Below are 22,149 nucleotides of genomic sequence, written 5' to 3' on the forward strand. Positions count from 1 at the left end.
CACTTGACTCTCAGATTCTCTTCCCTCAGCTGGGTCCACCAGAGCCCAGATAGATTAAATTTACCCACACAACAGAGGGGCCCATCTTTTCTACCAGGCATCTGGGGAGGAGGGTGTCTGAAAGGCCAGGGCGTTATATTTGGCCTGGGGGTGGTTTAGTATTGCTTTTATTTCATCACTAAGTGATAAGGAGCCCCATGATATAATATTTATATGATAAATTTTTACAGGTTGTAAATGTTACATGTTATAGCCGAGCCCACTCTTTCCTACAAAGGAATAATAAAAATGGCTACCCTTCTGCCTCTCCCTTCTTCTGAATGGCAACTGGGTGGGGTGGGTGAGTACCACAGGGGTGCTCCAGTCTGATTTGCATGGGCACGGCATGGAAAGAGAGAGCATCCTGAAACCATGGTAGGATGCTCAGTGTGTCCAGGTGTAAATGAGCTTCACTCTTCAATAACTATGCAAATGGTCATTGCTTCATCCCAATAGCACTGTGAGTTTAAGTCTCCTTGGTGCTCCATCGTTTTATACTGTTGTAAGGGGCTACTGTGTACATCAGTCTAAGGGTTTGGCCCTTAATGACTTGCTAATTAATTAGCTCAAACATTCTTGAAAATGGAAAGGGTGTGTGTGTGTGTATATATATATAGATAGATAAGTTTGTGAATATACATATGTGCTTACATTAAAATAGTTTTCAAACTTTCACCTACATGTTATTACATTTCCATTTTTTCCCCCGGGATGGAAACACAAATTAATTAAATCAACAAAATAGTTTGACTGTAGCAGAGTCGTGGCATGAGGGCTCCACCAATGTCGGTGGAAGTATGTGCTGGTGCTGCTGGTTCTGGGCCACCTTTTAGATATTGCTTCCGTTTCTGCTTCCAAATGATCTATGTAGCTTGGCCAACAATGGTAAGGCCTGTCCCTGAGCCACTTCCTTAACATTTGATTTTGAAAAACCTTCTTTGGTAATCATTCCAAGCCATGCAGTAACTACGTCCAAACCACCCGAGCTTGTACCTCTCTGTGTCTACACTTAAAATACTATAGTGGTACAGCTGCAGTGCTGAAGCACTTGTGTAGACACTACCTCCACCAATGGGAGGGACTCTCCCATTGGCATAGGTAACTCACCTCCCCGAGAGGTGGTAGCTAAATCAATGGAAGAATTTTTCTGTTGACTTAGCACTGTCTATCCCGGGTGTTAGGTTGGCATAGCTACTTCTTTTCAAAGTTCCTGGAGCTTTTCCTGTGTACCTGGCTAGTGCATCGGAGTTGAAAGTGCTGTCCAGAGCGGTCACATTGGAGCCCTCTGGGATAGCTCTCAGAGGCCAATACTGTCAAATTGCACAACACTGTGTCTGCACTACCCCAAATTCAACCCAAGAATGTCAATTTTAATGCTACTCCCCTCGTCAGGGAGGAGTACAGCAGTCAATTTTAAGAGCCCTTTAGGTCGACAGAACAGGGTTGGTTGTGTAGCCGCATTGCTTATAAAATCAACCTAATGCAGCTAAATTCGACCTAACCTTGTAGTGTAGACTAGCCCTGAGAGAAGTGGCTATGCTGATGCAACTTCCCAGTGTAAACCAGCCCCAGAGTCAGCAGTCTGACTTTTAATTCACTGCAGATATCAACACTTCTCATCTGGTAGGGTCTGGTGTCTTGGATGTACCTGGTCAGAATGCAAATTCCCTACCAAAAAAGGCTACAAAGATCCCTGTGATAATAAAGATGAGTTACGGCAGATGGCTGAAACGCTATTGCAATACTATCCCTTTTCCATGTACTGTGTGGAAAGAAGAAAAAGAGTACTTGTGGCACCTTAGAGACTAACAAATTTATTTGAGCATGAGCTTTCGTGAGCTACAGCTCACTTCAAGCTGTAGCTCACAAAAGCTTATGCTCAAATAAATTTGTTAGTCTCTAAGAGGAATGCATCCGATGAAGTGAGCTGTAGCTCACAAAAGCTTATACTCAAATAAATTTGTTAGTCTCTAAGGTGCCACACGTACTCCTTTTCTTTTTGCGAATACAGACTAACACAGCTGCTACTCTGAAACCTGTGTGGAAAGTGTGCATTTGACTGTAACAAGATACTATATTAGTCCAACAAAAACAATTTTAAATATTTAGGAGAGAGAGAGCTACCAAATCAAAAAAGAATCCAGCATTCTATACCTGTGTGATAATAGGAATGCAAATACTAATAATACATTATTAATATTATACATGTTACATTGTAACACTAAGAATAAATTAATAGTTTTAATATAATTATCCATTATATAAACCGCAAAATTTCCAAAGAAGAAATTTCATCAAATTGTTGACATTGGCAAACTAAAAACTTCATTAATGAAAATCTAAGAGATTTGGGACCAACCCTAAGAAGACTTGCACACAGGTTTAACTTTATGCATACTTCATGCACAAGACTTTGCAGGATCTGGGCCTTGAGATGTAAGAAGTAAAACAGCTGTAGCAATCCTTAACATTAGCTAGGAAGTCTATTTGCAACAAATATATCTTGGTGTTGGATATGCTAAAAGCCTGACTATATCAGAATATTCCATAGCCCAGTGGTAAGAGCACCCCCTGAGAAGTGGTAGATCCCTGTTCATGTCCTTTTGCCCCATCAGACAGAAGGGGAACTTAACCCAAGCCTAACAACTGGGCTAAATGTTATAAGGTGGGGCACTCCTCCCCACCGTTTTGTGTGGAGCGAGGCAGGTACCTAACTTATTCTCACAAGAAATGACTTAGGTGCCTAAGCCATCTGACCCCAGGAGAGGGGTTCCTGGCTGTGGATTACTAGCAGAGATGGGAGCTTTCAGCTGCCCGGAGTTAAGTGCCCACACTGTGAGAGGGACAGGGCTTAGGACATACCCCTCTCATCAGCATCTCCTATTGGCTAGTTTAGGTGACCCCCTGCCTAGCATTCTGGCTTTTTGTGGATTGAATTCTTAGGTGCTTCTCTCCCCCTATGCAATGTATAGAGTGCCTGGGCACCTAACTCAGGTTTTGTGGATTGTAGTGGTGTTCCTGTGACTTTCAAGTTCTCTATGTCCCTTTGTGGATTCAGGCCTCTGTCATCTTGTGCTGCCTGGAGGAAACTAACTGCCCTAGCTCCCACTCTGATCCATATCGGTCAGTTGTAGCAACCCGATGGATGAGTGTGGGGTCTTGGCTTAACCGAAAGAACAATAACAGAATAAATGAGTGGTTTAAGCCTTATTGCCTTACTGTGAGACAGCTGGCATTACTCCTGAATCTTTGACTCAGGCTGGTGAGAGTTTCCTTGACACGTTCCTCTTCATTGGATAGAGGTTGTCAAGGGAGAACCTACATCAAGGATGCCTGTGTATGCCTACTGACAAACAAAATGGAAAAAATACGGAATGGAATAGCTCATTGCTACTTTCCCTTCAGCTATTAGTTATTTTAGTCAGTATTTTGTCCTTTGGGTATAGACGTTTGGGGAATCAGTGAAAGTACAGAATCATTATGTAATACTAAATTGATAGACTAATATGCCAATTTTTGTGTATAATCTGAAAATCTGCTACAATTAGTGTATGGAATATTAACACTTAGCCACCAACCATCCTGCAGTTTTAACTCATGTCCCCACGAGTACAGTATTGCCTCATTGTAAATGATCATGTAATGAAAGACTCTGTTATGTAGAATAGGGGCAGGATGGCACAACACTTTGATCTCTTTTTAAAATCCTAAAAAATTAGTAATTTAAACAGTCTGCTGTAGCTTTTAAATTTCTGAATAGACACTGATCTAAAATATAGAACTCACTGTTTGTATTTTATCTGATTTGCTAAATACATTTGTAATTACTCCTTTCCATGTCCAATGCCTGTGCATATTATAAATGAAGTGTATTTCACCAGCTGGAATGTGCTATATTCAAATAGTGGAGTTGATAGCTAAGATATTTCAGAGTAGCAGCCGTGTTAGTCTGTATTCGCAAAAAGGAGTACTTGTGGCACCTTCGAGACTAACAAATCACACACTAGAATTAGGGAAGATATTGCAAAGAGAGAAATTGGGATTAAGAAATGGTACTTAATTTCCTCTATATTATAAATGAACTGAAGGAGTTTTGAACATACAAAAGTGTATTATTAAGCAGCCTAATTTAAATGTAGCTCCATTCCCAAACAATAAATAATATACATCTGGCTACCATGAGTCATCACTTTTGCAACAGTATCTACAGCCTGTTTTGCAGGAGTACAGTTTACATAGTAACAGGTAGAAGAGATAGAGGTATTATTAAGAATTTAAATTACATGCAGAGACCTTTGGTAGATTTAAGGCTGCCTTGCACTGAGGTCAGTCTCTTCTGAATGCTTTTCAGATCACAGTGTGATTGGGGTGGGAGTGCTTGAAGAAGGGAGCATGAGCAATTCAGAAAACAGCTTATAAGTCTCTGCACTGCTTCTTCCCTATTAACACTGCCCTATTCTTTTGTGCCTGAGAGAGAGAATCATCCCATGATAATGTTGCTTTTACAAAGCATTTGCTTTTCTCTTTCAGAGAAATAGGAGTATCCTATTTCAGATTAGATACCGACATTACCTATGTAGGTCTGCTTAAATACACCTTTAAATTAGGAATTATGAAATCTTCAGTGTGTGTGTGTGTGTGTGTGTGTGTGTGGATTCACATAATTAAAAATCAGACTTTTACCTCTTGCAGGATGCTTTTTTGCCCTAGAGCCTATTTAAACTCTGGGAATTGAAGTAAGAGTACTTTAGACCTTAGCTATTTTAATTTGTAGTAAGATGCAGAAATCAAACTATTGTATTGTTACTAAGCAAAAGCTACTGATTGCCAGACACTACTATTTGCGTCACTGTTCCTAGGAGATGCTATTCAAGTGTCTTGACACATCCTCATAGCAAATAGTATTTGCACTTGCTGTGTTCAGTTTCAACACTAATTGAGGCTTGATTGTACCATACACAAACACACGCTTATCATAGTAACCATGTCTTCATGAGCAATTAATTTAGTTCCAACTAAGGCGTATCTCTCTAGATATATGCATGAAGATAGACAGAGCATAACTCTCACATATAGTATGTATTTATAACTTAATCGCTTTATTGATGAGCAACTCGCTAGGATCTAGCTCAGTGTACAATTCATTTAAACTATACCGTGGCTTTGTCTTGATAAATATTTTCCTTAGAGCTGTCAGCGAGATTTTTTTTTAAAAAAAGAATCTGAAGTAAATAAATTCCTTGCTGATGCCAATAGATGTGTTAAACCTTAAAACCTTAATCTTGGAAATAAAAATGTATGTGATGAATGTCCTTAAATCAGTAACGATGTTCAAAAATGTAAAGCCTTCTCTAGGAGGCTTATCCTGGAGATTTAGCAAGTCTTACAACATCCTCAAAAGAGGATTGCTTCTTACAGGGTTTCCAAATGCTCCGGGGTGTGTACAACCCCCAAAATACCATTTATCAAATAACGCTCTTAAACTGGAAGTACACTGAAAACCCTTGTAACGAATAGGAGCGCGACTATAGAAGGGGGGAAATGACACGCGTTCAAAGCGATGTTGTGACAAGATTATTCTGCATTGTTAACTGATCATTATTTGGATAATAGTTATTATACTAAAAGCGGAGTATATTACTTTGTTAAATCCGGATCAAAACTTTACATCATAGACGCTGAACTCCTCTCTCCTCCCCCCGCCCCCTTTTGTTTTGGCATGTTTCATATTGATTCCCCCCTCAATGTAATTAGCTTTTATGACACAGCCTTTAACACAGAGCCTTTCTGATGAAGAATGACAAGCGAATCGCCACACCGCGTAGGAATTGTTTGAAGTAAGTATCAGGCTCTTAGGGACGTTTCTTTTTTGTAAAGCGGCAGATGCAGTTGCACCGAAGAACAGCATGGAGGGGGGAAGTGTCAGGGAACCGAGCGGTAAATGTGGAGGGACCCAAGCTCTCTCCTTCGTGTGCCCGGGCAGCAGTTAGTTACCTGGGGCTTCTGCGGCTGCTGGGCTCGTGCCTGCGGGTCCCGGTGGATCCCGCCCCAGCCTGCCGGGAGCGCTGCTGCCTTGAGAAGCCCGGGGGAAGCGCAGGGGAAACCTGGCTGGTTGCAGGCTCCTGCTCCTGACCTGCGGCTCCCCCGGCCCGCCCCCCTGCGCCGGGAGCCATTGGCGGCGGCGGAATTGCCCGGAGGGGCCAGGGAAGTCTGCGGAGCGCCTGGGCAGGCAGCGAGGCCGTGTCCGCGGGGAGAGGCAGCCCGGCGCGGCGGCGCTCCCCTCCCTTCCTGCCTCCCCGCCCGCGGCAGCCGGAGCCGCCTTTCCCCGCCTGCTGGTGGGTCCCAGGGCAGGACCGGGAGGGGAGGGGGGAAATGGGATCCGCTCTGTGAGCCGCCAGGCTGGAGCCCCCGTTTCCAGCGGGCTTCGGGGAGCCGCCGCCGGGCTCGAGAGGCTCCCAGCGCCGCTGGCTGGCTCTTCCCCGGAGGAATCTGCCCGGCTGTCCTTAGGTGAGTGCCCGTGTCGGTGCAGCGCGCCAGGGCTCGCCCCAGCCGGGCAAGGCTCCCACGTCCAACCACAGCCGGGCGCTGGGCTCCAAACCTCGCCCCAGCTGGGCAATGCCCGGTGCCCCGTGTGTGCAGTTCTCCCCTAATGCCCCGCCCCTGCGTGCAGTTCTCTCCTGTGCCCCATCCCCGCAGGGCCCCCAAAACTAACTCCATTCGCTCAGCCCTCGGCCCCCACCCCCCTCGCCCAGCTATCCCCATCCCTGCACTGACTCCCCAGAGCAATCCCATGCAGTATGCACCGTGCCCTCCGGCACAAACCCCCTCCCTGTGTGGGCTGCTCCCTAAAACTCAGCTGGGTGGTTTAAACACTCCCACCCCTCCAGAGCACAGCCCGGCGGAATAACTCCCCAAAAGGCAGGCCTGTCCTCCAGCCAGCACAAACCCTCCTATGGCTCCGGCTGGGCACCGAAAAGACCAGGTTAGACACCTGGGAACGGGCCAGGGTTAGAGGAGCCGGGGATCACAGTGGCGAGGCTCCCCGGCGCAGGCTGCACCTTGGGGTTTGCTCGGGGGCTTGCAGGGACGCGTTGGGAGCCCGCTGCAGCGCAAGTGAAGTTTGCAGGCAGTGCCTGGGCGCTCGGGACACGGGGAGCCAGGGCGAGGTGGCCCCGCACCAAATCTGCCCTGGGTGGAGAAGGGGAAGAGTCAGTGGGGGCGTGAAAAGGGACGCGGGGGAGGGCAGAGGAAAGCAGGCGTTAGAGGAGGGGGGAATGAAGAGGAAACAAGTAGGGGAGGCGAAGAAATCGGGGGGAGACGAGACAGCGAGGGCAGAAGTATTATAATCCTATTACAATGCCTGGGGGCGTCGAAGAGGGCGGAGGAGAGCCAGGGAAGGCGATTGAGTTTGCTGGCGACAGCTCCTGCGCACCGGCGTCTCTCTCTCGCACTGAAAGGTACCGTCCCCTCCCCTCCCCTCCCTCCGGAGAAGTCATGTGGCTGTCAGGCATCTCCCTGCAGCACCTCTGGCTGCCTCTTCCAGCGCGAGTTTTCCCTTGGCAGTACCCGTGGCACAGAGCTGCTTGCGCGCCGGGACAGGCTTGGGCTTTCTGGCAGCCACTGGCGTGTTTTCTTCTTTGGTTCAGCAAACAACACTTGCGAAAAGTGGCTCTGGCCTGACAGTGTGTTAGGTTAGTTATATGGGGGGTGGAGTCTTTTTCATGTCTTCTAACTCCTTGCTAACAAGAAGCAAGCTCCCTGTCCTGATCCATGGCAGCCTCACCACAGCCCTCTGAGGTAGGTGAGAGTGTCATCTTGACTCCTGGGAAGTGTAACTGTTGCGTGGACTAAGGCAGGTGGGGGGAGAGGAGCGATTCAGTAGGGGTGTGGGAAGCTCTTTTTCCACAGAGCAGTTTGGCAGCTCCGAATTAGGAAACTTTCTGTGGCTCCTGATGTGAAAGGAAGCCCACATTGTATGTAAATAGCACTGCTCAGTACAGTGATGGGAAGAAGACACTGTGAGGTAACTTGGTGCAGTTAGCTCATTACCCAGTCTTCTTGCACTGCGGTTGCCGTGTGGACATTTGGATTCCCAATCAATAATTATGTGTAGCATGCAGGTATTAATCCCTTAGAAAGCTCCTCAGTGGTGACTCGTTTGCATGACAGTAAGATTCTTCAGGCTATCTTTCGGTCCAATTTGGGTTCCTATGTTTACGAAGAGAAACGGAAGGCTGTGCAGATCCAATTGTTATCCCAGTTAGAAACAAACAAAAAGTACCCCTTCCTTGCCCTCCCCACTCAGCTGTCCCCTTCCCCTCTGCTTCATCCGTGAATAGTATATTTTGGGAGGGGAGAGAGATGTTTAAGAAGCATACCTATTGCATGTCCTGATATTTCAAAAAAATATTGGTTCAAATTAAAATATGTTTTGAGTTACTTGTTCAAAATACTTTTGAGAACTGTTCATACTACATAAGTTTGTCATTTTGTTTTGCAATGTATTTAGGAGTGCTATGATCCAGTGACCTGTCCTTTCAGTTTTTTTGTCTTATAAATCCTATATTTCAATTGTTAGAGCAGAAAGCTGGGAACCAGGCACCACTCATCTTGTGACCTTGCTATTGACTCACTGTATGACCTTGGGCAAGTCTCTGAACCTCTTTGTACCTCAGTATCCCCACCTATAAAATGAAGGACAGTGATGCTAATCTTTGTAAAGTGATTTGATATAATTGGTCAAAAGATGGTTGAAATGTAAAATAATTATTTTAGAAAACTTCAGTACATTACATGTCTTTTGTACAATTGGTAAATATAGCATATATCATCATCATCATCACAGAAAACCAGCAGAGATAGATATAATCTAATCTAATCCCTTTCTAACCTTCATCTATTTTTTTAAAATAGAATCACAATTGCACCAGATGTCAACTAGTTAAACTGGTGTCTCATCAAGAAGTTAATGGAACTGTGATGATGTACATCAGCTGAAGCTCTAGCTCAATACATTTTAAACTTTTAAACTATTACACTGTGTCTCTAATTACTGATGGTTGGTTTTCTATTAAATCAAATTAAATTAAAAATGTAGACTCTTCAGTAGTTGTTCTTTTGTTTATAGGAACATTTTTTATATTATAGAGTATAAGAAATAATATGCAATTGGCCAAAAACACAATAGTAAGACAGACACAATGTTATAAACTAGAACAATACTTTGGGTTGTCTGCTGTACTGTCATGAATAATCTAGGGAAGACTCGAGCATGATACTTGAAAAAAATTAAAGGGACACCATGTTTATCTTCACAAAGAGAAGGTTAAGTGGTGACTTGATTACAGTCTATAAGTACCTGCATGGGGAATAAATATTTGATAGTGGGTTCTTCAATCTAGCAAAGAAAGATAAAAAACTGTTCAATAGCTAGTAGACAAATTCAGACTGGAAATAAGAGTAACTGTTTAACAGTAAGGGAAATCAACCGTTGGAACAAGGGTTATGGTAGATTCTTCATCACTGGCAATTTTTAAATCAAGATTAGATTACATTTTTAAATCGAGATCTTTTTCTAAAATATATGCTGTAGGAATTATTTTGGGGAAATTCAATGGCCTGTGTTATACAGGAAGCAAGACTGGATGATCACAGTGGTCCTTTCTGGCCTTGGAATCTGTGAATCAACTTGAAATATAGTCAATTTAAAAAAAGTTACAAGTAGTTTCAGATATTATATTGGCACATGCCTCCTGCCAATTTTTGTGTGGGGTTTTCCCCCCCAACAATCACTTTCTATTATTTTTAAAGGTTTTTTTCCCCCTCTCTGGTTGCATTGTGAAAGAACTAGCAGGATCAAGAAGGGAAACTAACTGATTCTACAGGGGAAACAGTGGAACTGAACATAGAAAGTATTGTAGAATGCCCAGTTAACACAGTGCGGGTGGAGGGAGGGTGGGGACGGGGACGGAGACAAACAACAAAATATTGTTTTGTCTCTAATCTATTTCAGTTAGTCTACTGGTAACAATAACAAACCAATGTTCAGTTAGAAGTATAATTGTTTTCTTTTCCTTTTAAGTCAGTAACCTACATCAGGAAAAAAAATAAACTCCTCCTGCCTTTCAAATGCTGAAGATACCCTGGAATGCTGGACTCTGGCATTGATTTATGGAAGTACTTAAGCACATGCTTAACTTTAAGGATATGAGTAGTCTATTGACTTCTATGGGACTTTTATGCTTAAAGTTAAGCATGTGCTTAAGTGTTTTGCTGAATCATAGAATGTCAGGGTTGGAAGGGACCTCAGAAGGTCATCTAGTCCAACCCCCTGCTCAAAGCAGGGCCAATCCCCAGACAGGGCTTTGTCAAGCCTGACCTTAAAAACTTGTAAGGAAGGAGATTCCACCACCTCCCTAGGTAACGCATTCCAGTGTTTCACCACCCTCCTAGTGAAAAAGTTTTTCCCAATATCCAACCTAAACCTCCCCACTGCAACTTGAGACCATTACTCCTTGTTCTGTCATCCGCTACCACTGAGAACAGTCTAGATCCATCCTTTTTGGAACCCCCTTTCAGGTAGTTGAAAGCAGTTATCAAATCTCCGCTCATTCTTCTCTTCCACAGACTAAACAATCCCAGTTCCCTCAGCCTCTCCTCATAAGTCGTATGTTCCATTCCCCTAATCATTTTTGTTGCCCTCCGCTGGACTCTTTCCAATTTTTCCACATCCTTCTTGTAGTGTGGGGCCCAAAACTGGACACAGTACTCCAGATGAGGCCTCACCAATGTCGAATAGAGGGGAATGATCATGTCCCTCGATCTGCTGGCCCATTACCTTGATTTTGAATTTCATTATCTCCAACAATTTAGCAACAAGGCACCTGACTTATATAGTTAGACAGTTTCTTGAGAAGTTATGACCATATCAGCATTTGTGGCCCTAGTGACATGACTTTATAGCAATGCTCTGAATCATTTTGTAGAAAAAGAGAAAAAATAATACACATGGCACCTTCTTGCTCAGCATATCTGCTCCCTGTATATTACTGAGTCATAGCTCTTTACTTAACTATTTATATTTACCCCCTTTCACCCAAGTTCTTACTATTTAGCACTGCAGAGCTAATACAAGTAGAGAAAAATGAGCTGGATTCTATTTAGTATTGCACATGCTCAGCAAAACATAGTTCAATTCTAACTACATAATCTTTTTTTGTACTGATGATAAGAGGAACTATAATTCATCTTAATTTTCACAACCCTGGTAGAGTTTGCACCAAAATATTTTTTTTTGATTTGTAAAAGAATCACCTTTGCTAAAGAAGTCAATGAGAGAATATACATAAAACCTATATACATAAAACCTATATTATTTTACAGTTATTTTTCAGTACATAATCACTTTAAAATATTAATTATTGCTGAAGGTGTTAGATTTCAGGTATATAAATATCTGCATATATAATTTTTAAAGACTAAATCCACAGGATTATAATATTTATATTATTTTAAAAGTATCCATTATACCCAATTACATTAGGTATGATGTACTGCTTTTTCCTGAACACTGAAGTACAAACTTCCATTAGAAGGCTGTGTGTTTATACACTAGCTAAGTACTCCTTGAATCTCGATCACAAGTGAAAAATAAGTCTGCTAGTCTCAACTTGTTTCTCCGTGCTGGAGAAGTAGTGTGGTCCAGTGATTAGGACACCAGACTGGAATTTAGTAGACCTGGGTTTTATTCATGGCTCAATTACTAACCTGCTGTGTGGCCTTTGGCAAGTCACTTTACCACTCGGTGTCTCTTTTTCCCTGTTCACCCATTTTTTCTCTTATCTGTTTAGAATATAAAGCTCTTCAAGGTGTTAAGACAGCACATAGCAGAATCTGGCCCCAATCTCTGCCAGAGCATCTAGACAATGCTGTAATACTAATAATAAAGAATAATAGTCAAGGTTTTTCTGTATCCCCAAAACCACAATGATTTGGCATGATTGCTAGTCACTGTTTGAGACATGCCATGCTGTGAATAGCAGGCTTGTTGCAGTTTGGGGCTGAGGTACAATGGAAGAGTTTTTTTGTAAAGACACACACACAAAAAACCCCTTTTTTGAGCACTAACATCTACTGAACTTTCTCTTTCACACAACAACACAGACATTCTCAAAGGATAAAATAACACCCATAACAATTCATATGCTTGCTCTTCAGAGGTCTGATTGCATGAGTTTATATTATGGACCCAATCCTGCATTTTCTGCACAATCAAGATTCCCATTGGGGCTAGCATATGTCTGTATTATATGCTCTCTGAATGTCAAAATACAATAGTTATGACCTTATAATATGCATATTAATGGCAAAGTGTTCAGTAAGAACATAAGTCAGCACAGACCATCCATCCACAGTAGAATCTTAATTTTCGGATTGGGGGGGTGAGATGGGGAAGCGGCATTTCTAAGTGCATCTCTTTTCCCTGCCCGCAACACATCCTGTTTGATTTTGTATCAGTGAGAAATGTCAATAAGAAACTTGGGAAGTGATGTCTGTACTTTATAAATTACTGCACTTCAGAGCTGAATTAAGCTCTTGATAGACCCCCCTAGAACTAGATTTATACTTCAAAAGGTGACCTATTTGGTGATAAGTCCAGCTATGTTCTTTTCGCTTTCATATACAACAGAACCACTGTAGAGGGTACAAATGCCGTCTGGTACATTAAGTCTTTTAGCTTGCAATAGGGTTGTTTCCTATGAAAGGTTTACTGCTGAAAAAATGACTTTGAAAATGATCTCTCCTCTGTTGCAAGTTTTATTTCTGCCTTTCATCACTGTGTAGCTGCCAAAATAAGGTAATGTAAAACAAAGAACATACTTTCACATATTGGTACAAGGCAAAGTAAAACAAAGCTCCCCCCCTGGCTCTTTCATTTCATTCCTCCTAAGAGCCTGAACTTTTGTGTATGGAGATCTTGACTGATAAGGTATCAGTTCTCCCTAATGCTGTGTTCTTTTTTCTTTAAGGAACTAAGTACAAGATTTCCCAAATATCTAGTGATTGTGGATACCAAACTCGAGACACCCCCCCCTTCCCCACAAGTGACCTGATTTCTGGATAGTGCACTCTGAAAATCAGAGCCCTTTAAAATGTCTTAAGTTGTATACCCTCCAAACCCACTAGTCACACTGAGAATCTTGATAGTTTTATTAAAAAATTAGCAGAATTATAAAAAAGAAACTCTGCTTAAATATATCTCTTCAGAACATTGTTATTGTTCAAGACAAAAACTGAAGGGGTAGTTCAGTGGTTGGGGGGGCTCAGTGAAAAGCAAAGCAAAATGTAGAAGGAAATCATTGAGACTTACCAAAAGCAAAATGAATATTTATTAAACACCAATTGTGTTTGCCTTACTCACAAGAGTGGTCCCATTGCACTGAACAGGACTGCTTGCATGACTAAAGTGATCACAGTTTTGCCCTAAATAAATTACATACATTTATGGCAAGACATTTTTAAAAAAAAATAGAAACAAAAATATAAATGACAGGTTTCAGAGTAACAGCTGTGTTAGTCTGTATTTCCAAAAAGAAAAGGATTTGTGACACCTTAGAGACTAATTTCAGAGGAACAGCCGTGTTAGTCTGTATTCGCAAAAAGAAAAGGAGTACTTGTGGCACCTTAGAGACTAACCAATTTATTTGAGCATGAGCTTTCGTGAGCTACAGCTCACTTCATCAGATGTTTACCGTGGAAACTGCAGCAGACTTTATATACACACAGAAATCATGAAACAATACCTCCTCCCACCCCACTGTCCTGCTGGTAATAGCTTATCTAAAGTGATCAACAGGTGGGCCATTTCCAGCACAAATCCAGGTTTTCTCACCCTCCACCCCCCCACACAAATTCACTCTCCTGCTGGTTGTGTGCTATTTATATTTTTAGAGACTAACCAATTTATTTGAGCATAAGCTTTTGTGAGCTACAGCTCACTTCATCGGATGAAGTGAGCTGTAGCTCACGAAAGCTTATGCTCAAATAAATTGGTTAGTCTCTAAGGTGCCACAAGTACTCCTTTTCTTCTTAGAGACTAACCAATTTATTTGAGCATAAGCTTTCGTGAGCTACAGCTCACTTCATCCGATGAAGTGAGCTGTAGCTCACAAAAGCTTATGCTCAAATAAATTGGTTAGTCTCTAAAAATATAAATAGCACACATAGAAAACAGGAATTAAAAAAGAAAAGTTGTACAGAAATGGATGAGCCAGGTAATTTCAACAAATCTCCAGAAACCTGAAAAAACAAAAGCCAAATCATATGTCGAAATGGATCAGATCTGAGAGAGAGCAAATCAGAAGATCTCACTGCTTCAGAGACACTGAACAAAAGGATCAAATCTTCAAAAACCCTGAAAACAAAGTCAGGACTACATATTTGGCCTTTGCAGACTTAGCAGAATGAAGTCATCAGGATTGCTATGCCCTGCATTGTCTCAACAGTTGTACAGAATTAATTTGCTCCTGGTTGGAGGGGCACATCCCAGCTGAAGTGTGAATATGTGACAGTTAGATAATTAAACAAAACAAGTAGCTGTGATTCTAGCAAGTAAACTGATTTGTCAGACAGAGACAGAAATTCAGAAATGTGGCAAGCAGTTAGCCTTACCCTATAGCCTTTACTTCAGCATCTGGAAAATACCCTTCAGACTTCAGAAGTGACTATTCTCAGGAGTTCCTTTAAAATTTAATGAAAAACAGAAAGGAAAAAGGCAACACACAAGAAGATTAATATGGTTCAAAGTGGCAGAAAAAATTAGGGAAAAAGGTTGGATTTGTTTACTGATAATGACCAAAATAAATGTAAGCAAACTATTAGTATTAACTAGCATTAAGATAGCACGGCACATTACCTTCCCTAAAGAGCCAAATGTTCTTAACTACAGACAAGAAGAAAAGGACAAATGTTACCACAAAGTAATGTGCAATAGCCCAGTGTAAATAGCACAGCCTTTCTTGAACAATACACATACGCCTGTGGAAAAAGCCTTTGGCAAGTTCAAATGAGTTCAGAAGACAGATTTATGCCATTCTCTGCTTATGTAAAAAGAAAAGGAGTACTTGTGGCACCTTAGAGACTAACCAATTTATTTGAGCATGAGCTTTCGTGAGCTACAGCTCACTTCATCGGATGCATACCATGGAAACTGCAGCAGACTTTATATATACACAGAGAATATGAAACAATACCTCCTCCCACCCCACTGTCCTGCTGGGAACTTATCCTTGCAACAAAGCCCGTTGCCAATTGTGCCCACATATCTATTCAGGGGACACCATCACAGGGCCTAATAACATCAGCCACACTATCAGAGGCTCGTTCACCTGCACATCCACCAATGTGATATATGCCATCATGTGCCAGCAATGCCCCTCTGCCATGTACATTGGTCAAACTGGACAGTCTCTACGTAAAAGAATAAATGGACACAAATCAGATGTCAAGAATTATAACATTCATAAACCAGTCGGAGAACACTTCAATCTCTCTGGTCACGCAATCACAGACATGAAGGTCGCTATCTTAAAACAAAAAAACTTCAAATCCAGACTCCAGCAAGAAACTGCTGAATTGGAATTCATTTGCAAATTGGATACTATTAATTTAGGCTTAAATAGAGACTGGGAGTGGCTAAGTCATTATGCAAGGTAGCCTATTTCCTCTTGTTTTTTCCTACCCCCCCCCCCGATGTTCTGGTTTAACTTGGATTTAAACTTGGAGAGTGGTCAGTTTGGATGAGCTATTACCAGCAGGAGAGTGAGTTTGTGTGTGTATGGGGGTGGGGGGGATTTGAGAAAACCTGGATTTGTGCTGGAAATGGCCCACCTTAATTATCATGCACATTGTAGGGAGAATGGTCACTTTGGATGAGCTATTACCAGCAGGATAGTGAGTTTGTGTGTGTGGTTGTTGGGAGGGGGGTGAGGGAACCTGGATTTGTGCAGGAAATGGCCCAACTTGATTATCATGCACATTGTGTAAAGAGTTGTCACTTTGGATGGGCTATCACCAGCAGGAGAGTGAATTTGTGTGGGGGGGTGGAGGGTGAGAAAACCTGGATTTGTGCTGGAAATGGCCCAACCTGATGATCACTTTAGATAAGCTATTACCAGTAGGACAGTGGGGTGGGAGGAGGTATTGTTTCATATTCTCTGTGTATATATAAAGTCTGCTGCAGTTTCCACGGTATGCATCCGATGAAGTGAGCTGTAGCTCACGAAAGCTCATGCTCAAATAAATTGGTTAGTCTCTAAGGTGCCACAAGTACTCCTTTTCTTTTTGCGAATACAGACTAACACGGCTGTTACTCTGAAATCTGCTAATGTAGTATCTAAGCTGCCCAATATCTATAAGTAGCATAGTAGAATCTTCTCTAGAAGAGATTAGGAGTTGTCGGAGAGACAGATGTGTCAAGAGGTCATGCAAAGCCACCAAACACACCTCAAGAATCACTTATTTTATCCAGCAAATACCAAATTCTAAGGCAAGGTTTTTGTGAAGAGATGATTGAGCTAACGTCTGTTCTCTCAGTTCTTTGGAAATACCCATAAAGAGCCAAAACAGTGAAAGAAGTAGTACCCTATGTCTTTTTTCCCTCTCTTCTATCTGTCCTATCTTCTCCCTCATTGTCAGCTCTGATGGTCACACTGATTCCTATGCTTTTTTAGCTACAGGAGGCAGTAGATACAAACTGCTCAGCATACACTTCTTTTTCCCTTTATCGAATAGCAGCCAATGTTTTGAGTTATTGTACTCAAAATTGCATCAATATTTCCTTGATTAAGAAGAAAGGGAGAGGCCCATCATCACCATGCTTAATTGCACAGGTTGCGGCTCAGACTGCCTGTACAGTGATTTTCTTAGTTTGTATGCTGACCTTCTCAGACTGATGAAACTTAGCAGACCTGCCCACAGTGACCCGCTTTCACTGCTGTGGGCTAGGGTGTCTGGCATTGCAAGCTAATGGTGCTTCTAAGACCTCTGGGTTTGGAAGAGTCTAGTTACCAGTCTCCAAGACACACTGCTCTTTGCAACAGACTGGTGCCTATTCAGCATCGAACAAGGCCAATCTCCAACAGCCTGTTTAAGACGATGGGAGTGTGACATTCCCCAGGGTACAATCTGGACTTTTGAACAGCTGTGGCCCCTGAGGTCTCCAACCTGGGGTGCCTTTTACACTCCTTCACTGTGAGAGCAACCATTCCTGGCCTGCTCACACACAGCCTTCAGCATGTAAATTACTTCCAGCTATTTTGCAAAAGTGCTACAGTCAGCTATCCTTGAATTACACTGTAGAGTAACACCAGCAAATTCCCAGTCCCAGGCTCTCCCAGAAACATGTGTCTTGTACTGCCTAGCCCTCTCCTGAACAATACAAGCTCATATAAAGTCTATCGTTTTATTAAAAGAAAATGTTATGCACAAACCTTAGCACAAATGGATTTTTCCAAACATTTAAATCTAAGCACACTGGCTGAGATAAAACAATAAAACAAGTTTATTTAACTACAGAAAGATAGATTTTAAGTGATTAGAAGTAATGAAGCATAAAAGTCATAATTGATTAAAAGTAAATAAAAGGTAAAATGCAACTAATACCTAACTTTACAAGCTAGAGTGAATTAAAAGCAAAAGTCTCTCTCACCACATGTTCTAGAAGTCTTACTGGCTGAATTCCTTTCCGCCAGGATCCCTCCCCAGCCCAATTATGTTTCCTTTGTCATCCAAGTGTTGTGGATGCTGCTAGTAGAGATGAAGGGAGATATCTTTGGGGAGTGTCTGCTCCCCTTTCTTCCAGTTCTCTTTTTCTTTGAAAATCACCTCTAGCTGAAGTTCAGGAGACATAAGGTTTTGGGAGATGGGATCCTCCAGCTGTTTCTTTGCCAAAATGTAGATTTCTCACTCACATTCTTTTTCCTGCCAAAGAATGGCCACTTAACCAGGTGATCATTCATTTGATTTTGTTGGTCCCTGGCTGAGGCCTCAGTTTGCCTTTTATCTTTGAGAAATGGGTTTGTGCGTGCTTTTCTAAATTTGGAACATATCTCAGTAATGTTACACAGTCTCATAATTTTGCATACAGTGTTGCCACACACATTTTACCAGGACAATATTGATCAGCAAACGATGAGTTTTCAAATGATCTCTCACAAGGTATACTTTGTACAAAGTTTATCTTGGTCTTGTATAGGGGATGAACATAAGGGTACAGACTGTCACAGGGAGACTTTCTATTGAACTTCAGCCGGCATTAGAATGAGGCTCAAATTGTCATTTTGAAAGGGTAGTTGGAATAATACTAACTCAGCATGTTATTACAATAAATAGCACTAAGCAGATGGCAAAGTTTAGCTACACGCACGGGTTAACCAAGTTGAACAGTTTGCATATTGGGAAATTCTTTGTATCTCCATCAGGCAGTTTGTCACAGGCTCCCTCAGATCAGAATGGATGTCTTAAGCCCCAGGAAGTGTCTGTGGGCACTGTCTCAACAAAATGGTTCAGTACCCAGTGGATCTTTACACTTTATAGTAAAACCAGTTACTTTGTCATTCCTTCTTGTAGCCAAATGGTCTGTAGCCATTATGTCATCTTTCACAGTCAGACGATTCTTCCTTCATCCCAGTCTTGCAACAGCTATAGATGTTGCCAAATACCCACAGCAAACATTGACTGGAATTTAGCACGGTCTGCACCTCTGACATTCAGGCCCAATATCTTGAAATATTTACTTCCAACCTTGTATGAATAGTTGTTTTAAATACCAGCCTCAAAAGAGAAACCTGGGCATGTCAGCCAGGCAAAACATTGTGAATGGGGTTTGCCCCCAAGACCAACAATTAAAAGTTATTTTCAGAAAATAGTAGCTATCCAGCACACTAATAAAAATGAAAGACCCCGTACTGTTTGCACTGCTTATGGGTACAACATCAGGATTTTAGAGAGATGATGTGACAGGTTTCAATCGGTCCTCCGAGCCCCTAGGGGGCGTTGAATACCTATGGTCCCACTGGCAGGCTTTAGTCACACCTTTCGGGTGCTGGGGAATTAGCGGGAAAGGTGTGCCGGCCCGAGTCTGCGGCACGCCCCTCAGGCAGGGGAGCGCCGGCATGGGTTTGTTGCGCACAGTTCTGCTACCCAAGGCAGGTTGGCCGGGGTAGGGGAACACAGGCCCACCCAACTCCACTGCGTTCCCGCCCAGGGCCCTGACAGTGGCGGGATGCGAAGGTCCTGCCACTCAGTCAGCGGGGGGCCATCCGCACCTGCTGACCAAACACATCCATCCCACAGTGCAGTTCTGCCCCGGGCTACTTCTTACCCGGTCTCTCAAGCGGGTCTCTCTGGTCCCTCCAGCTCGTCCTGGTATTCTGCCACTGGCAGCTCCAGCTCCCCCTCTGTGTCAGACTCACACTGGCCCGGGTCACAGCCGGGCCCCTCCAGGTCCTCTGGGTATTCAGCGGCTGGCAGTCCTGGTCGCCACAGGCCTTCCTCCCGGTCAGGTTCCTCCTGGCAGAGGGCCTCCCCTGGGTCGGCAGCAGGATCACGAGGGAGCAGCCTGTGTCTGTCTCCCTGCCTGGTGCTCTCCCCACTGGGCAAACAGCCCCGCCCTTTGTACTTCCTGTCCCACCCCTCCCCTTTCGGGGATTGGCGTAAGATTGGTCTGGCCCTGCCCACTCAGGTTGAGAGGATGGCTCTTTACCCTCTGGTTCGGAGGGAAGCCACCCTGGCTCCCTACAGATGGGTAAACTGCATTCTCCAAATTCATGGACAACTCGTGCGTCTGAGAGTAGAACTGGGACTATAGTATCTGTATTGTGCGAGTACTGAGCCATCTTCAGTGGTAATCCAAACTTATGAAAATAGTAAAACCTTCCCCATTAAATATAATGTAAGATTGTCACCAACATCTTGAGGAAAATTCCCTTCTCAGTCAGGCTGGTGCAGCACTAGTCAACAGGACTCCAGTGGTGTAACTGAGAGGACAATATGGCCTCTCAGAAGGTTCAGCTCATTGGCAGACTTGGCTAGAATTGAATAGACCTGAGAGAAAATCATCTGCAGCTGATTCCAAGGATAGAGTCATATGTATTGGGTAAGTTCAGTATAACCATACTCATTAGCCACTGTGATTATGTGGAGCTCAAGAATAATTCTTTGTGATCCTCCTTGAAAGCCTGGCTGTACTTCAGCTTTTCCTTGATTAAGCCATTGGTGATTTTTCATATTTAAAAATGTTGTTAGTGGGCAGCACTTTAGAAGTTTGGATTCCAGCCAGAAGATAAACAATAACTTTGTAACCAACTATGTGGGGAGATTTTACATGCATAAAAGTCAGAAATTGTAACGTTATGAATTCATATCCCAGATTCTCCACTATGTTGGGTTGATTTGCGTTACGCTGCTGGTACAACATGGTCCAAAAGCCAGCATAGCCAACTGTGGAAAGATCAATACAGTGTAGGTACATTCCCTTGTAGTGTAATGTCAGAGCAGTGGTTCCTGTGCTGCCCATTCCTCCCTTAACCTTGCATATTAGGTGTAGCTGGAGGACAGGCACCATGGTTGAGTCTTTCCTATATCCCAGTGCTCTCCTGATGTTATAACAGTCCATTGGTACCATTAACAACTGGTGCAATTCAGAACAGCCTTCAGGCTGTTCTAATGCTAGCATAGCAGCCTGGCACACAGTCATCCAAGAATCATTTGTGCTGTGAGCACCTTACCAGCAGCCAAGAATCTAAGCCTCGTGGCCTAACTCACCCGCCATCACCTTCCCCTTTTTGCATATATGTGGGGTTTGATTCTCACCTTGTATTGGAGTCAATGGAGTCACATAAGTGTAAGAGATGGGAAAATCAGTCCCCTACTCTATTTTATTAACATTTACATTGCATGAGCATCACATAGTGAGCTGTATTAAAAAAAATCCACTATATGGCAAAGCAATAAATGCAGTTTTAATTCTGAGTGGAAGTGGGTGGATTCAGAGATGCCACTGAATCGTGTGTCTGGGAAACTTTTGTAGACAAGTACCATCTGAGAACTGGATCCTGCTTCTTTGAAGTCAGTGGAACAATTCCCATTGACTGAAAGAGAAGAGCTGCTGTTGGAGAAATCCCTTGTTGGGTCTTCTCTGCATAAAAATTGGGCAGGAGTCAGGAAGATTCTCTGTTGCCCAGTCGTCTAAATATAACAATGAGAAATGTCTGAGGAAGAGGATTGGCAGTAATAACTCTTCACCTCTTCATTCTTCAGTCTTTATCATTGGCTTCCCACACTTCTGGAGGATTCTTGGCAGAATGCTCCTTAGTCCATTCATTGTCTTTGTTGTACTGTCTATCTTGCTCTTTTCTTTCTCATCGTAACATATTCACAGGAAGGAAATTTCCATCTACCATTAGTCACTATAAACCCAGAAGCCACAGAGACCATAGCCTGCTTCCAGTTTTTTGTTTTCTAAATCTATTATACATAACATAAACATACACACATCTCAATTCACCCCTTCTCTACCTGTAAGTCGCTGACTGATATCAAATCCCATGGCAGTGAGCTCAGAGTGCCCAGCACCTTGCAAGATTAGGCCATAAATATTACCTTCTGTGTATATCTTTGAAAATCAAGAGCAATTTGAAGCTAAGATAACAAGGTGTGCTCATTTTATAGTTTTATAACTGCCTTTCAGTGATAACATCAAAAACCCAACGGTTTATCTTAGTCTGAAAATTTTTGATCCAAAACTTTTCATATGTGCCACGGGCCTCTCTATTTAATCAAAGAAGAAATTTGTTTGGGTTTTAAACAGCTATAATCATCCTCTCCCTAAATCATATCTCTGCAGGATGCAGTGGAAGATTGGAAGTAACACAAGTACAAAAAACCTAATCAATTTAGAATAGTCCATAGGGCAAACATACTCTATTGCTTTAGTCACTAGATAACTAGTCACTGACATGAGACTGGAATAGACTGGATTTCTTAACTTCTAGTCATCAGTGTCATTCTGCAGGTCCACCTCGCCTAATGGATTATGGTTTTATTTCTTTC

At 42.7% G+C, this 22,149-nt stretch overlaps 1 protein-coding gene across 7 annotated transcripts in view; it reads left to right on the forward strand.

Annotated features, from left to right (window-relative positions):
- Positions 1-22,149, forward strand: part of SHISAL1 (shisa like 1) — a 290,293-nt gene that overhangs the window by 156,861 nt on the left and 111,283 nt on the right. For 2 of the 7 annotated variants that reach the window (XM_073316478.1, XM_073316487.1), the window contains exon 1: positions 6,123-6,546. The exons of 3 other annotated variants lie outside the window; for them this stretch is intronic. The gene's annotated coding sequence lies outside the window, so the exon portion shown is untranslated. Of the gene's footprint in view, positions 1-6,122; positions 6,547-7,690; positions 7,837-22,149 lie in introns of those variants that run through there. 2 more of the 7 variants (XM_078849326.1, XM_078849327.1) reach the window with 2 other exon arrangements.

This window comes from Lepidochelys kempii, chromosome 1, assembly GCF_965140285.1.
Source record: "Lepidochelys kempii isolate rLepKem1 chromosome 1, rLepKem1.hap1, whole genome shotgun sequence".
In the NCBI taxonomy this organism is placed as follows: Eukaryota; Metazoa; Chordata; order Testudines; family Cheloniidae; genus Lepidochelys; species Lepidochelys kempii.